We start from the raw sequence: 4,588 nt of genomic DNA, 5'->3' as shown, positions 1-4,588 counted from the left end.
TACAAACTGTATTGTTTGTGTAGCATACACATGAAATATTCAAATTAGATAAGGTGATGACATCATGATCTCAGAAGTCTCCATTTATCCTCTAAAGAAAGTGAATCGTCATAAAACAACCTCTTTCATAACATGGAAAAGAAAAGAAAACTTTAATCTTTAGAATCAAAAAGTTGACTCGGCAACAGGTTAGCAATGATGACTTTTAAGGCGATAAGAATTGTTAGCTGTTATGTTATTGACATATGACATGAGATTTTTCAGATATGTTGTTATTGTTGCGTGAACTGAGAAGGCTGCGATCAATAAATCCCCTTCCTGTTTGCTGTAAACAAACAATTGTAAGCATTTCCTCTCTAAGTAGTTTCATCCCCCTATTCATATGGAGATCGTTCTTTTGTTGTTGCAGCGCCGATATTGTGGAATACAGTATAGGTTGCAAGATATACTTAGGGCTGAAACAGACTCTAATAAAGCGATCTGTTTAATCCTTGAAAACTTATCTCTTTCTGATGAATAAGTAAGAGGAAAGTCTGGTTAAGAGCATATAGAAAATCTTCTAGATTGTTATGTACTGTATAAATATAAAATTATTGTTGTTATTATTATTATCAATCTGGTCTTCAAGTTCATACGGACATCTATAGAGAGAAGTGTAAAGCTTACTTTGCACTTCTTCGCCAGACAAAAACGGATTATTTTCTGAAGAAAATTGATCCTCGTGATCAAAAAGGGTTGTATCGCATGGTTCGGACTTTGTCATCACCAAGTGTATCAAACCAGATCCTGCCACGTCATGATTCCCCCATTCAACTTGCAGAGTCTTTTTGTAGGTTCTTTGACGAGAAAATCAAACGCATCCGGCAGAATCTAGATACTTCAGTCTACGAGGACCTGTCTGTTTCCGTCCGAGAACATTGCTCATCTAGTCTGAGTGAGTTTGACATGGTGGCAGAGGATGAAATAGTCAAAATCATCAAAGCAACATCCAATGCTTATTGTGATCTGGACCCAATACCCACTACTCTCCTTAAAAATGTGATGTACTGTCTCACCCCAGTTCTTGCTGAAATTGTGAATACCAGCTTACAAAACGGTATTGTCCCAACATGCTTGAAACATGCAATTATTCATCCCAGACTAAAAAAGGATGATCTTCCCCATGATGATATATCAAGCTACCGGCCTATAGCAAATCTCAGCTATGTTGGAAAATTAGTCGAGAGAGCTGCTGCTAGACAGATCAGGGAGTATTTGAGTGAGAATGATCTCCTTCCTCAAACCCAGTCGGCTTATCGTGAACATTTTAGTGTGGAGACAGCTCTTTTGAAGGTCCAGAATGATCTCCTTCTGGCTTTAGATGCTCGTCAGGAAGCGGTGCTGGTGTTGCTAGATTTTAGCGCAGCATTCGATACGATCGACCATGATCTTCTGCTTGATAGAATGGAATGCTACTTTGGAATTAGGGGAACTGTTCTTCAATGGTTCTGCTCCTATTTGAAGAACAGAACGCATACAGTTCAGATAAAAGATGCCCTTTCGGAAACCTGCAGTGACAAACTAGGGGTTCCTCAAGGATCCGTCATCGGGCCCCTTTCCTTTACGATGTATACAGCACCAATAAATGACATCATAAGAGCCCATGATGTGAATGTAATGCTCTATGCAGATGATACTCAAATGTACATAATGTTTAAGAACACCGAGCGTGAAGAATCTTTGAAAAGATTAAACGCCTGTATTGCTGATGTCAGAGCTTGGGCAATGAAGAACAAGTTGTCTCTGAATGATGCCAAAACGGAAGTGATCCATTTCACATCAAAGTTTTGTTCTCAACCCAACCCTTTGAATGTCTGTGTTGGTGATGGCCAAATCAATTTGGGGGTCGTCTTTGATCAGCACATCAGTATGAAGGAACATATAAAAACCGTCTGCAAATCGGCTATGGCAGCAATCAGATGCATCAGTCAAGTCAGAGGTTTCCTCACAAATAAAGCTACACTCACACTGGTTCATGCATTTGTCACCAGCCGGATAGACTCCTGCAACAGCTTGTTGTATGGCCTTCCTTCTACCGACATCCACCGCATGCAGATGCTGCAGAACATCGCAGCCAGGCTTGTCACACGGACTCCTCGTCAACAAAGTATAACCCATACCCTCAAAAAATTACACTGGCTACCTGTTGACAGACGTATAATGTTCAAACTCATATTGCTGACCTACAAGGCACAACTTAGTTCTTCCCCAACATATCTGGCAGATTTGCTCAAGCAGTATCACCCTCCTCGCAACCTTCGCTCAAGCACCCAAGCGCTTCTTCACATTCCCAGAACCAACACTTCATATTACGGGGGCAGATCTTTCGCAGTTGCTGGACCTACGCTTTGGAACAATTTACCACAAAAAATTCGATGTGCACCCAGTTTTGCAAATTTCAAATCCGGTCTTAAAACTCACCTGTTTCGTCTTCCTTGATTAAGATAAACATTCATTACTCCTTTTGTTAATTATTGTATTTATTATGTTGAGTGTTACATTTGTTAGTCATTTGTTTGTATGTTGTATCTGAATTGTACAGCGCATAGAGAAGCATGTGCTTATTATGCGCTTTATAAATGTAGTATTATTATTATTATTATTTTTATTATCATCATTACAATTATTTGCATTTTGTATCTAAATGAGAAAATGATTTGATCAATTTACTTGTAAAAACTGTGTGCGTTGTATTCTGGATTTTTAAAAAAAGTTGCAGAAATAACTTGAAATCAAAACACAATAATATTACTATCATTTTTACCTCTTCTACTTCTGATATATGATATTATCAATTCCATCATCATAATTATCATAAATGAATTGAGGAATTATGACTTGAAGACATCATAATCTCGACTATTCTGCACATGTTTCTGCGACAAACATGTAAAGAGTTCGATAGCAAAACAAGACATCTCCATTCCTGTTAATTTGAAATATTTGTGATAAAAAAAAAAAGAAATACATGTATCACGAAATCTTTAAATCAAAACTTCAACAATATTCCTACTTATGTAACAAGTAAAGGCCACCGCACACTACACGATCAGACTGGTCTTAAAGTCTTAAGCCAAGCTGGGTCTTAAGACCAGTCGTACGACCGGACACCGCACACTATACGACCGAACCTTACGAGTAGGCTTACGACTGTAAAGCGCGCGCAGCGCGCACTGCGTGCGCTTGCATTTTACTGCATTGTGAATGGCTGAAAGCCTACGACCGGTCGCAGAAATTCAACATTTCAAATCTCTACGGCTGGCGCTAAGAACCAGTCGTACGACTAGAAAATGGCAAGACTGTGACGTCACACTTCTAGTCTTAAGGTCTTAAGACCGGTGAATCGGGGCAAAATCGTGTAGTGTGTGGCGGGCTTAAGATATCAGAGGAAAGATTCTAGTTTGCCCTATTTGATAGTGGACTTACTTTAAAATGCTTTAAAAATGGCGCTTAACCCGTTTTGCAATCAAACTTTTCATGTTAAACTTTGAACTTTCACAACGCTCTCATCTAACGTCCGATCCTAATAGCGAAACACCTTCCGTATACGATTCCTCTGATTTTTTTATACTTCTGAAGTCAGAGTGCCTTCAAATGAAAAAAAAAGTGGGCTCATTATTCACAAGACATTAATGTCCTCTCTGGAATGATTGATTTGTCATTTTTATTTGTATCACTACTACACCTCATGTCTTACAGTGAATCAGTTCTACACCATGTCCGAAGATGGTTATTATATACTGGTATTGCAAAACAGTGTGCTTCCTTCAAGCTCAGATTTGTAGATCCCGCTCGAATAACGAAACTGGTGTAGAGATGATTACAACCGTGTTCACTAAAGGCATGGCAGTGATAAACAGTCTTTGTAATCTCGTGATTAATGTCCATAAAGAAGGATTATGCTTCGAAAGCATGGATGTGAAAGATAGACATTCGACTGTCTGCGAGAAATGGGCATTCCTAGAATTCTCCCTCAGCTTTTTAACCCTTGGCTTGATTCGCCCTGTTAACCATTGATTTTTCTCACGTAAATGTTTTATTTGGAGACGATAAGTGAAATGGTAGTGCAGCATGTGAGGAACTGAGCTCATCTCGACTCATGACTAGTAGAGACCACGTCCTCCAAGACCTGGCTCAAAGCAATTTTTTTTTTTTTTACCGCCTTGTTGCTAAGCGGAATCTTATCACCCTTGACCACAATATCTACCTGCACTTGTAGTGATTCTAGCAGACTCAAGATCACCCGAATAAAATAGCAGTGTATATTTTTATGAATAGATAGATAGATAAATAGATAAATAAATAAATAAATAAATAAATAAATAAATAAATAAATAAATGAATAAGAAATGAATGAATAAATAGGTAGATGAATAAAAAGTGAATAAACAAATAAGCTGGTAAATACACAAACAAATAAAATTAATGAATTATCAATAGATTAATTACTTGAATATTGAATGATTGATTGACGGATACATTCATTAAAAAAACTACGATGGCTGAATAAATTAGTAAAAATACACACAAAGTCAGTTAATTAAACGTT

This window comes from Diadema antillarum, unplaced genomic scaffold (assembly GCF_040938485.1).
Source record: "Diadema antillarum isolate AM-2024a unplaced genomic scaffold, OU_Dant_1.0 seq00001416_RagTag, whole genome shotgun sequence".
Taxonomy (NCBI): domain Eukaryota; kingdom Metazoa; phylum Echinodermata; class Echinoidea; order Diadematoida; family Diadematidae; genus Diadema; species Diadema antillarum.
This window is presented reverse-complemented; position numbering follows the sequence as displayed.